A 13777-nucleotide genomic window follows, 5' to 3' on the forward strand; every position below is an offset into this window, starting at 1 on the left:
CTCTTTCCTTTCTGACTTTCTTCCTTTATTTATTAAGAGCCTATTATATGCCAGGCCCTAGGAATGTAGTTATGAGGGAAGACCAGGCACGTGTATGTGTGAGGAAGAGGGAAAGAGGGAGAGGGAGAGGGAGAGGGAATGAATGAAAGAATGCCAATATCTGGGGGAAAGCCGCTTTGGAAAAAATTCCTAAAGGAAGTAAGATCTAAGCAGTATCCACTTATCACAGGTCAGTTTGTCCATTCTACCCCTCTCCACTAGAATATAAACTCATTGTGGGCAGGAACTTTGGTTTGTATACTGTTTCCTAATTGTTTTCTCGGTGCCTAGGATAGGTGCATAACACTTGGTAGTGCCCAGTGAATACTTATTGAACAAACTCCTAACAAGAATAGCAATTCTGAGTGCTGATTCACTCCTGGCATCATGCTATGGCTTTATTTTACTGTCCTCAATAAAGTTTGTCTATGTGAAGGGAAGTAAAACTTTTAGGCAGTGCTGATCAGGCCAGTTTTGAAGGTACAAGGTTTATGGGGAAACTGGGAAATCCCACTACATTCCAACTCTTCAACTTGATGTCAAATTCAACTCAAGGCTTTGTTTCCTAGCCTCAGGAAAGATTTGCTGACGTTCTTAATATAGGTTTTTAACTACCTACCTCTTGATTTATTATTTGACAGTATACTTTTAGGTGGTAGAATTGTGTCAGTTCTGAATTGTGTCAGTTCTGAAGTATGGTATTTCAGTAAAAATTACAGAGTGTATATGGTTTCCCTGGTACATGTTGAAACATGATGTAAGTATCTATCAGGCTGAGTTACTGCTTCATTTGTAAGTCTGTGTGAAATTCCGGAGTTCTAAACATTCTTACTCAACAATTCTTGAAGGAGCTTTATTAAAGGACTAGAGGCCCGGTGCACAAAATTCATGCATGGGTGGGGGGATGGGACAGGATGTGCCTCAGGCCAATCTGCGTCCTCTCGCAATCCGGGACCCCTTGAGGGGGTGTCAGGCCTAAACCAGCAGTTCGACATCCCTGTCACAATCCGGGACGCTGCATGCACCAGTGACCATACTTTTCATACCGGGGAAAGGCATCTTGCTGTTGTATGGGCAGCTACATCTTTTTGCCCTGATTATAAAAAGTAGTACATAACATGATCCTTCTGAGGCAGTAGTACCATTTTCCCCATCTTATGGGTGGAAAAACTGAAGCAGAGAGAAGTTAAGTAATTGGCTTTGTCACACAGTTTTAAGTGTCAGAATCAGGACTAACCACAAAATGTGCAAGCCAGAGTCCATGCATGTCATCGCTGCATCATTCTGTTTTTTCAGTGTTAGAGTAGCCTTGCCAGGTTTTAATTTTTAAATCTAAGAGACTGTTCCCAATATATAGGGTAGAGTCCCTAGGCCTGGCCGGTGATCAGGGCCATCTATGGGGTGACTGGGGGGCAGGGCGATCGCCCCCCCCCCCCCCCCCCCCGGTACCCACCTTGGCTGGTGGCCTGGCATTGCCCGCTGGCCGGCCCTACCCCGCCCCATCACCGCTGCTGGTCGCATCCCTCTGCTGTAGGTGACTGGCGGGATGCTCGCTGGCTGGCCCCGGCCCCCGATTGCCACCACCACCAGTAGCCTCTCTCTTGGGGGGCAGACACTCAACATAGGAGCTGCCCCAGGTCAGGGGCAGCTCCTGCATTGAGCGTCTGGCCCCTGGTGGTCAGTGCATGTCATAGTGACCAGTCATTCTGCTGTTCAGTTGATTTGCATATTAGGGTTTGATTATATGGGATTATGTAAAATATAGTCTGTTAGGCTAGAAAACTTTTGCAGGGACTTGGAGTGCCTGGGAAGAGCTACAGAAGAGATGGCCTAAAATCAGAGCTATGAGCAGTTCACCTTTATTTCTTCCAGGAATGTGACACTGGAAAATAAAATATGAAACAGCAACAAAGTATGAATAGGGAAGTACCACTGTGGTGGCTTTAAGACTTCCCATACATGAATAAAATATACTGCATTTTTAAAAGAAAACAATGTTTAGTTAGTTCTGAGCTTCATCTTTAGCAAAAGATAAAACCTGGGAAACCAATACATCAAAGCTTTGGCTTGGGAACACTAGGTGGCATGCGTGCCAGCATCTAAAAATTATCACCATGGAAACCAGAAATCATCAGTTTGTGTATGCCTCCACCTTTTATTTTTAAACTATTGGAAGTTATTATTTAAATACAGAAAGAAAAAGAGGTACCCTAAAAATGTCTTTCTTCATACAATGGGAAATTTTCTCAAAAACCACGTGACAAACAATTGTGCTCATTTAAACTCTTCTTTAAGAGAAGCCATTTAAAATAATCATAGAGTAAGCACAAATTGTGACATTCGTGATTCTACACTAATAAAAATGCCTCAGAAAAAAATATAGAAAAGGACACGGGTAGCTAACAGGGACACTAAATTAATAGATTCCCATGTCCCCTAAATCCAATTGGAAGATTTAAATAGCTGGGCTTACAGAATAGGCCATAGGCTTTTTCCTTTATCTATGAGTAAATGGAAAAGTTAAAGTTTTAAAAAGTTGATTTAAGAGATTTACTCAATATGAACTATAAAACCACAAATTCTATACATGAATGGTCTTTGGTCATTTTTCTACTTTTATAATGGAGTCAGCCCAATGATAATGCGTATCCGCAAAGACAAAAAGATACTGACGTATCTTCTCCATCATTAAAACTAAGTTAAATTGTTTTCAAAATAGTTTTACTATTATTTAGTGCTTCTTTAAAAATTTGTAATTCACAAATTCTACACACACATCTAAATGTATGTATACAGTCAGCCTCAATCAGATAAACAGAAGACCCATTTACTAATTACTGAATAAAGTGCTCTATGTAGTATGGTAAGGTTCACAATTATTAATGATGCGTTATTTGTGCAATCTTACTTTAAAAGGAATGTCTTTTAACAACATCTGCTGTATGGAATGGAAGAAGACACTAGTCAAATTTACCTGAGAGACTGCAGATATGATGGGGTTAATCACTTTAAGATTGGTGCTGCAAACTATAATTAAATAGTTGGCATGTTGTAATATAGCACAATCAGAACATGAAATCAAGAGATATTTTTATGAGTAAAAATGACAAACAGACTATGTATGCTACTTCTTTAATCTGTGTACTAAAGAACATGTGTTCCCTTTTTAAGAAAATCACAAACATGTTTTCTGGGACACCAGAAATATACTATGGGGCATTTTCAAACATCAAATTAGCATCTTCCAAGAAAATGCATATCTAAAAATACAGAACTTGAACAAGCTTCAAGGTAGAATGAAATAATCTCCATCTGTTTAAGAATGGAAGATTATTGGAAGCACGTTCCTTCTTGCCTGTTACATTTCATCTGAGTGCCCCAATTTTATACAAAAAAAAGAAAAAAGTAGAAGGTTGCAGCTAAAAATATATTACTGGATAAGGAACAATAATGCTGTGGGTATATGAAAATTTGGTATATTATCTACTCCATTAAGTTCATAGTAAGAGATGAAATACAAAGCAAATTATTTTATCTTTTCTGTGATGTACCTCCCAAATATATACCAAAATTGAATAAAAATATGCTCAGTAAAAAGCCCAAGGTCTCTCTGAAGAACTTCAAATTATTAAAATGTCTCTGTTTTGTTAATCTATGTCTTACTGTTCATGCTCCATAATGATGGCGGTCTATACTGTGTGTAAAATCACCCTGGCAACAGGAACACAGAGATAAATAAGGAGATTTGTAGTATATACAAAACTGTAACTAGTCTTTCACAGTCCGGATACTGTGACCTTATTTGAGATTCTCATTGTTTGTACCTGCCCCAAGTTGCTTGGTGTTTATAAATGTGCCCTTATATAAAAGATAGTGTGGTGTGAGTTATGGAGGACTCTTGCGATGGTAACAGTATGCAATATTAAGGCAAATGATACTCTTCTTGAATTCTGGCCTAAATTGAGTTTAGCTATCATACTCAGAGGGAAAACACTTTGTAAAACATACAAGCAAAACATTTTGTCGTATGGGTAACTTCCTATATGGCCATGGAACTCTTGCTTCCTGTAGGACAATAGATCCAGGAAGGAGTCTACTTTCCACAGAGCTGCAAAAATATTCCCATGCCTTCTATGGCTAAGAAGTATAAAATTCGCTGCCAAATTATGAAAGGGGATGTGGAACATGGCCCTGAAAAAAACTCCTCTTCTGTAACTTCTCTGATGTATAAGACTCAGGTAACCTACAGTAGGTAACCTTATCATTAGAGGAAATGAAATCATTGGAAAATACTGTTTCAGAGTGAAAATGTAAATAAGCTGATGGGAACATAAAACATAAGAACATTCTTTGGTCTATACAAGATATAGATGGATGTGCACTGATGCTTTAGGAGTATTACAGATATGCCTGGCCAGTGTGTTCAGTGACCCATGCACCAAGAGGTTGCTGGTTCAATTCCCGGTCAGGGCACATGCCCGAGTTGCAGGCTTGATCCCTAGCAGGAGGCAGCCGATTGATGTTTCTCTCTCTTCCTTCCTCTCTCTCTAAAAATCAATAAAAACATATTTTTTAAAAAGAAAATTACAGATACCTGGAGTTTGTTGGCTCAAATATAAACTACTATAAACACCTAATATCCCTGAAAAGTTGGGTTTTAATGGAAGTGAAGATGTACAAGAACAGGCAGAAGACCATGTTTCCTGAAACTATTCCTAGTCTGGTTCTCTTGAGTATATCTAGGTTCTTGGGTTTACACCAGTCTATATCATGATTTAAATACGAAGTCATGGCTCTAAATATTTCACTCATGGAGAAAATGTTGTGTGAGAAACCTACAAAAATAGAAACCAATAGTGAAGTTTACTTTAAATCTTGCCTTAAACATCAATTAGTCTGCCACAGAAAAAGCTCAGCTATTTGGATTCAATTTCACATACTGAGCAAACTTTGTATATGTAAAACTGGTATAAAGTGTTTGATTTGATTTCTAACAATGACAAATCTGAGCAGTATTTTAGTTTTATATGTTACCATGAAGCTCTCCTGGTCATAAATATTCAGAGATACAAAACGATTACAAATAATTTTTAGGAAAAAAAATAATTCCCACAGTCATATTAAGTATGTTTATCTGGGTACTAATTAAAATATAGGTATCACACAACCATAAATATTTTATATTCCATATCTGTAAGAGGAAAACTTAAAAAACAAGGAATTTAAAAATATAAAGATGAGAAAAAATGTATCACACATGTAAAGTGTCCAACACCGAGTGCAAGAAGTGGTTCATGAAAGGCTGTGGGGCTCTGGCTCCCTATGGAGACAGCTGGAAAAAGAATAAGGGATTCACTATGATGTAAAAGTTGGTGATTTATGGAAAATAAGTGCTGAAAAGTCACACAAAAATATTTTTTCAAAGACACATTTCATTCATTTTAGAAAAAATGTTAATAAATATAGAAATGGGAATATTTGATAGTGAGAAACACAAGATAGATTTCTTCTGTTAAATAAAAACCTTTTAAAAATTGCATATATATTTACCATCAAAATAAATGAATGGTTGTCTGCAACTGGTTTCTCTATACTTTTCTACTGAAGTATCTTTTTTAATAAAGATAATTAAGATCAAGCTAAATGCAAACTTAACTCTAGAATAAGAATAAAATGTGGAATAATAGTTGGTAGCCTTTCTGATACTCCCCAAAGCAATAATTTTAAACTGAGGAAGTGTGGCTCTCTGTGTTGAGAAGGTGGTAATGGAAAAAGGAGAGCTTTCTGACTTGATAATTTCGATGTTATTTCTTCATATATCACTAAAACACGAGAAATTTTAAATATTTGATATGTTTGTATTAAACATAAAATGTTAAAAGCTAAAACTGGATATTTGATATTTACAAAGCACTAACTCATTTATAGCAAGCATTTGGGGAATGTGTTGGTGTATCATATATAAATAGAAGCCCGATGCACGAAATTCCTGGGACCCGGGCTTCCCTCGGACGTCTGGTCTAATTAGCATATTATGCTTTTATTATTATAGATGGCTTAGAAACATTCACATAGGTGTTGGTGAAAGCAAAACGCTAGTATTCGTATCTCAGAGCTGCCACCTATGCACAGGCGCAGTGATAAATGTAGAGTTCTAGTCTAACAGAAAGGCTGAGGCCAGCACACGGCAGGGAATTTTGCTCTATAAGGATTCATTTAACAAAATCCCAACTATGCAGAAACACAAATTAAATAGCATCCATTAGCTGAGAAACTCATGTCATATCTCATAGCAGGTCTCATTCTATGTTAGGGCTAAACTTCAGAGTACGGTTTGCTGGCTTTAACACGTCACCCAATTTTTTAACCCTTTGTTAAAAATATTTGTATTTAAGTCTTTTTAATTAAAGTATTCAGACATATAAAAGTAGAAAGGTAAAATTAACCCTCTTCCCAGATTTAATGATTATAATATTAATGCCATATTTTCGTTTCATTTTGTCTTCTCCTGTTACAGAATTTTAAAAAAGATCCCTCACATCAGGTCATTTAAACTCTAAATACCTCTATATGTAACTCTATAAAACAAGGACTTCACAAAACTACAGTTATTCCATAATGCTACATTATAAGTTCAGACCAAATTTTCCTGATGTTTCAGAAATGTCTTTCTTCAGTTCGCTTATACTAGGTCAGCTTGAAATGAGGTTCAATGACTGTACTGAATGTGACTGCTACTTAAGTCACTTAAATCTAAAAAGATTCCCCCCTTTTCATTTGCTTGGCTCACTGAAGGGACCATAGTGGACTCACACAGGATGCTCCACATTCAGAATTTGTGCCATGGGTTTCTCAGGGTGGCATTTATACATCCTCTAACTTTAATACGTTCTGTAAGCAGAAAGTTAGAGCTCTCAGGTCGAACTTTTGCGGTGTATGGGCGATGTTGTGTATTTTCACATCATGTCATATCACCACTTTTATAATTACTAAGATTAAACAGCCAATTCAAGTGATGGCAGCCTGACCCTTCTATTTTTAAGTTCACCCTCCACCTTTCTCCTGAAATAATGGTTCCCAGCCCTTGCTGCACACTGCAATCACCTTGGGTCAGGGCTTAGAAACCACTGCTGACTGAGTCCCATGCCCAGATATCCCAATTCCATCAACCAGAGTTGTAGTCTGAATATTAGAAATTTAAAAAGCTCTCAAGATGATTCTAATGTGCAGCTAGGCGTAAGAATATAGAGGTTTTTGCATGCATTGACAATCTTTGCTTGAATCAATTATTTCATTAGGGGATGCAAATTGGTGATTTTTTCCCCCTCAAAGTTTACTGCTCTTTCTACATTTATCAGAAGGAATTCTTTTGACATATTTTAGAAATCTTTATGGAGTTAGTAAATCTAGGGTTATTTGGTTATCATGAAATACAATCTGTATAGGATAGGCAGGATAAACTGTTAATTCTTCTCTTTAATTACCAGTAATTAAATTAAATTAATTATGAATAAGGCAGTAGTGCACAAACTACAGAGTGGAATCACCTGGGGCTCTTTCATGTCTACTGATGCTGGTTCAGGCTCCAGATTTTTGACTTGTGTAGGGGGAGGCCTGGGCATCAAATTTTAACAGCTCCACATGCAATTCTAACGTGCAGCAATGTTTAGGGACCTCTGGAGTGAGATATTTGTACCCAAATTACCTCCAACGGTGATTAAAAAGTTTGGTTTCTGCTTGTTTGGGCAGTGGTTGTTAGATTTTTTTAAAAAAAATTTTTTATTGATGAAAGAGAATCATTGATTGGCTGTCTCCTACATGCCCCCTACTGGAGATTAAGACTGAAACCTGGGCATGTGCCCTGACCAGGAATTGAATCGTGTCCTGATTCATAGGTTGATGCTCAACCACTGAGTCACACCAGCTGGGCGGTTGTTGCATTTTTGTTGACAGGAAATGCATCTGATCATTTTGAACCGGATACAAAGGAAGAAAAATTGAAAGGAAATAGACAATTTTATTGAATTAAAAGATCAGGTTGATTTCTAATTTTCATAAGAACTAATCCTATATACTAAAAGGCTAATATGCAAATCAGTCGAATGGCAGAACAACAGGTCACTATGACGTGCACTGACCACCAGGGGAGCACCGCTCAGCCAAAAGCCGGGCTCTCAGCCAAAAGCTGGGCTCACGGACAGCGAGCACAGTGGTGGTGGCAGAAGCCTCTCCTGCCTCCATGGCAGCGCTAAGGATGTCGCTAAGGATGTCTGACTGACGACTTACACCCGCTACCTGGGGGAGTGGGCCTAAGCCATCAGTCAGACATCCCCCGAGGTATCCTGGACTGCGAGAAGATTTCATGCACTGGGCCTCTAGTAAAAAATAAGGTTATCACTGGTAATGCTTGAAGTCTCTATGGATTGTTCTGATTTAATAATTATTTCCTTAAATATACTCTGTTTAATCTGTCCATAAAATGTGTAAGAAAACTTAAAACAAATAAAAAGCCTAATAGCTATTTAAAATTTAAAATGTTCATGAAGATTTACATTCCTACACCCTGCTAACATAGTAGGCATAGATAGGTAGATAGGTATATGCTGAAATATCTATACTAATAAAAGGGTAATATGCTAATTAGAATGGGAGACCTTCTGGGAGACCTTCCAGGAGACCTTCTGGAAGTTCTTCTGGACAAATCCATGGTAGCGGGGCGGAGGTAGAGGCGGTTAGAGGCCAAGAGGGGAGGGCAGTGGTGGGTGGTCAGGCCAGGATGGGACGGCAGTTGTGGGTGATCAGGCTGGTGGGGGGCGGGGCTGTTGGGGGTAAGCAGACCAGCAAGGGGGCCAGTTGGGCGCGAGCAGGCTGTCAGTGGGGGTCAGTTGGAGGTGATCAGGACAGTGGAGGGGGGCACTTTAGAGTGAGCAGGCCAGCAGGGGAGGCAGTTGGGGGTGATCGGGCTGGCAGGGGGGCATTTGGGGGCGAGCAGGCTGGTGGCAGGGGGCAGTTGGGGGCGAGCAGGCCGGCAGGCAGAGTGGTTAGGGGCAATCAGGAAGGTAGGCAGGCAGGCAGGTGAGCGGTTAGGAGCCAGAAGTCCCGGATTGTGAGAGGGATGTCCGACTGCCGGTTTAGGCCTAATCCCTGTAAAGCGGCAGTAGGACATCCTTCGAGGTGTCCCAGACTGGAGAGCATGCAGGCCAGGCTGAGGAACATTCCCCCGCCCCGCCCCCGCCCCCCCGTGCATGAATTTTGTGCACCAGGCCACTAGTATATTTATAGGGACCGATTTGGACCTTGAGAGTGTTGGCATGAAGATTATGTTAAACAAAGGCATCAGATTTTGGAGCTTTTCTTACTTTTTTAAATTTTATTTTTTAAACCACAGTTTACATTTAATAGCATTCCGCACCAAAGGCTCAAGTGAGAAGCTGATATAATAGGAGACAGGGAGGGGGAGAAAAGGTTTCTATGGGAAGAAGAACAAATTGGTTTCTAGGGAACAAATAGGAGATAAGCAAGTCTGTGATAATATTTATTTATACAGGTGGTCTTTCTTTCTCTGTGTCTCTCCCCCTCCCTCCTTTCTCCTTCCTTCCTTCCTTCCTTCCTTCCTTCCTTCCTTCCTTCCTTCCTTCCTTCCTTCCTTCCTCCCTTCCTGCCTCCCTGCCTCCCTCCCTCCCTCCCTCCCCACCTCTCTTTCTTTCTTCATGTCATAAAACTTCTACAAAGAGGACCCATGCCCAGTGGGTGAGCCAATGACCATGGTATGGGGGGAGATGTAGGAATGAAGGAAATTTTTACCTTTTATTCCAAATTCTTCTAGACTTACTTTTTAAAATAAGAAACATGCCTTACTTTTATAACAAAACATTAAAAAATTAAGAGACCCCTAAGAGTGATGGTCAGGAAGGTATAGCACTGCAGTTGTGATAAGAAGACTGTCATAACACTGGGGCTAAAAACGCCTGCATATAAGGGAGGAAAAACTTGGCACTCTAAGGATGATTTTAACAGAAATCTGCATTCCTCCTGGTATTTAGAAGAGAAAGAGCAAGGATTATATGATACAATTTTGTCATCTGTACAATTTATAGCCATAATAAAAAATATCCAAAACCCTGAAAAAAATAGTCCTTTATACATGATTGCTACTCTAATAGCCTATTTATAAACAAGTAATATAACTTCCTATTGTAGCTACTTTATAAATTCAGTACATTCCTACTGAGGCATAAAGTGTTCCAATTTAAGTTGGAGTCTTATGATGTGCTGATGTTTCTTTGTGTTGTAAATTATTTATTCCAGATGAAGAAAAAAAGAAAAACTGACTTAGGGCTAGTCTTTCATTTATCATTTATCTTCAGTATTATTATTCTTTTCTAAACCCACCCCAGTGAAAGAAACTTGTGTCCACACACTTTCGAAAAAAAATTTAAATATATAAATAAAATATAAAACCAAAACCCGATATATTACTAGTATACATTAACAATGTCAGTATGTACCACAAAATCATGATTTAAATGGATAGTATGTTAAAATTATGGTACTTCAATACATATTGTATAATAAATGAATGTGGCACCGTGAAATTAAATAATCTTATTAATTTAAAATTGCTTTTACTACAAACATTTCCCTTCCCTTTCATATTTATTGTCAAATATCAAATATCCTAACTGCACAGAATTGTTAATATATTCTCTCCAATGTATTACATATTGTAAAAGACCCAACTAAATCTATTCATCCTTTATGCCTCTGGGCCAACCAGAAATCTCCCCGTTTTTGTGATCCTGTGTCCTTTGATAACTCGTTGCTTTATTAGATACTCCCATCTTTAGATCTCTTTAATTTCTTATCTATGAGTATTAATTCCCAATCATTCACTCGAGTTACATAATTTCTGCTCCTGCAACTATTTCCTGAACGTTTTCATCAAGTGAAAGAAAGCCCAACTCTGGTCTGGTGGAAACAGACAGTGGCATCAGCTCTGCAAGGCTGCTCCTCCTAAATCTACAAGGAGGGGGAGGGGTAGGGGAAGGGGTGAGTTTTCAGGCAGATGTGCTCCCCTTCCCTCAAAGCCAGCAACCACATAGCCTAGGATCTCGTAATTTTCTTTTGCTTGGAACAGAAAAACTGGGATGTTGCAATTTGTGACAAAATTCACTTTACAGGATGTGGCTGGCAGATTTAAGCAACAACCAATGATAACTTTGACAAAACAATTCAATTTATGGCTTCAACAACTTCTTCATGGTGGATAGCACACACGGTATATGGTTATTTCAATGACTGAACTAGTGTGCTTTTTCTTGGAGGGAAGTCCAAGGTTTTTTCTTTAAAAGCTGATCTGCACAATGTTTTCCATCATAAAGAAGTATAATTAGAGAAGTGGTAACAAGGCCCAGTGGTTGGGCTTGTCCCAGTGAACAGCCAGAAATCCTCAGGTAGACCAGGGCTTGCTGCCAGGTCAACAGCTGGAAGTGGTCAAGTGTAAAGGCTGGTAGATCCAGGTGAATGCATTGGAGGAACCCAAGAGGTTGGAAACTCCCCAACGTCCTGTGGTCCATACTCTGGAAGGCAGTGAGAAGGAGAGAGAGAACTACATAACCAGACACCTGGAGAAGAGAGACCATGGGGAGACAAAGACACAGCCCGCATATGAAAGAAAAGCAGGCATCACCAGAAAAGGAAGTAAACGAAATGGAGGCAAGCAACCTGTCAGAGAAAGAATTCAGAGAAATGGTCATGAGGTGGCTGAAAGGAATGGTGGAAAATTTCACAATATGAGTAAGAACCAGGAGGAAATCCAGAAGAACCAAGAAGAAATAAAAAATGACATTGCTGCTGTAAAGAACTTAATAGAAAGCATCAAGAGTAGACTAGAAGAAGCAGAGGACCGCATCAGTGAGCTAGAAGACAAGGTAGGAAAAAATACCCAAGTAGAGCAGCTTCTAGAAAAAAAAAAATTAAAAAGCAGGAGGGGAACTTTGGGACAACATGAAACAAAACAACATCTGCATAATAGGGGTTCCAGAAGGAGAGGAAACTAAGCAAGGAATAGAAAACCTGTTTGAAGAAATAATGAAGAAAAACCCCACACAAATCCAAGAAGCTCACAGAGTCCCAAGCAAAATGAACCCCAAAAGACTGATGCCAAAGCACATTATAATTAAACTGGCAAACACCAACAACAAAGTAAGAATCTTAAAAGCGGCCAGAGAGAGACAAAGTTACCTACAAAGGAACCCCCATCAGGCTAGCAACTGATTTCTCAAGAGAAACTCATCAGGCCAGAAGAAAATGGAATGAAATATACAAAGTCATGCAAAGGAAGGGTCTGAATACAAGAATACTGTACCCAGCAAGGCTATCAATCAAAATTGAAGGTGAAATCAGGAGCTTCACAGACAAAAAAGACTAAAGGAGTTTATTACCACCAAACCAGCAATGCAAGAAATGCTAAAGGGTCTGCTGTAAAAAAAAAAAGAAATAGCAAGTGAAGAAGGAACACAGGGGTAAAGAATAAAAATGGCGACAAATTAAGTAACTATCAATAACTTTAAATGTAAATGGATTAAATGCCCCAATCAAAAGACATAGGGTAACAGAATGGATAAGAAAACACGACCCATATATCTCCTGTCCACAAGAAACCCACCTCAGAAAAAAAGACACACACAGACTGAGGGTGAAGGGATGGAAAAAGGTTATTCAGGCGAATGGAAATGAAAAACAAAAAGCTGGGGTAGCAATACTTATATCTGACAAATTAGATCTCAAAGTGAAGGCCATAACAAAAGATAAGGAAGGCCACTTCATAATACTAAAGGGAGCAATCCAACAAGAAGAAATAACTCTGGAAAACATATACGCACCCAATACAGGAACACCCAAATACATAAAAAATCTCCTGGAGGAAATCAAAGGAGAGATTGACAGCAATACAATAATAATAGGAGACTTTAATACCCCACTATCACCATTGGACAAATCCTCTAAACAAAAAATCAGCAAAGAAACATCAATCCTAAATGACTCACTAGACCAGATGGAATTGATTGACATCTTCAGAACATTTCACCCCAAAGCCACAGAATATACATTCTTCTCAAGTGCACATGGGTCATTTTTAAAGATAGAGCATATGTTGGGTCACAGGCAAAGTCCCTTCAAATTCAAGAAGATAAAAATCATATCAAGCATCTTCTCAAATCACAGTGGCATAAAACTGGAAATCAACTACAATAAAAACAATCCAAAGAAATCAAACACATGGAGACTAAACAGCACGCTATTAAACAATGACTGGGTTACCAGAGAGATCAAGGAAGAAATAAAAAACATGATGACAACAAATGACAATGAAAACACAACCATCCAAAATCTATGGGACACAACGAAAGCAGTCTTGAGAGGGAAGTTCATAGCTCTACAAGCCTATTGCAAAAAACAAGAAACAATATAAATTACTTAATCCTACAACTCAAAGAGTTAGAAGGAGAGCAACAAGAAAAGCCCAGTGTAAGCAGAAAGAAGGAAATAATAAAGATCAGAGCAGAGATAAACAACATTAAGACCAAAAAAACAATACAAAAGATCAACAAAACCAAGAGCAGGTTCTTTGAAAGGATAAACAAGATTGATGAACCTCTAGCCAGGCTCACCAAGAAGCAAAGAGAGAGGACCCAAATAAACAAAATCAGAAATGAAAGAGGTGAAATAACAACAG

General features: G+C 38.8%; 1 protein-coding gene across 9 annotated transcripts in view; it reads right to left on the reverse strand.

Annotated features, from left to right (window-relative positions):
- The window catches only part of PKP4 (plakophilin 4), a 255987-nt gene that overhangs the window by 66167 nt on the left and 176043 nt on the right, over positions 1-13777 (reverse strand). The window lies entirely within an intron of this gene.

This window comes from Plecotus auritus, assembly GCF_963455305.1.
Source record: "Plecotus auritus genome assembly, chromosome: 5".
In the NCBI taxonomy this organism is placed as follows: Eukaryota; Metazoa; Chordata; class Mammalia; order Chiroptera; family Vespertilionidae; genus Plecotus; species Plecotus auritus.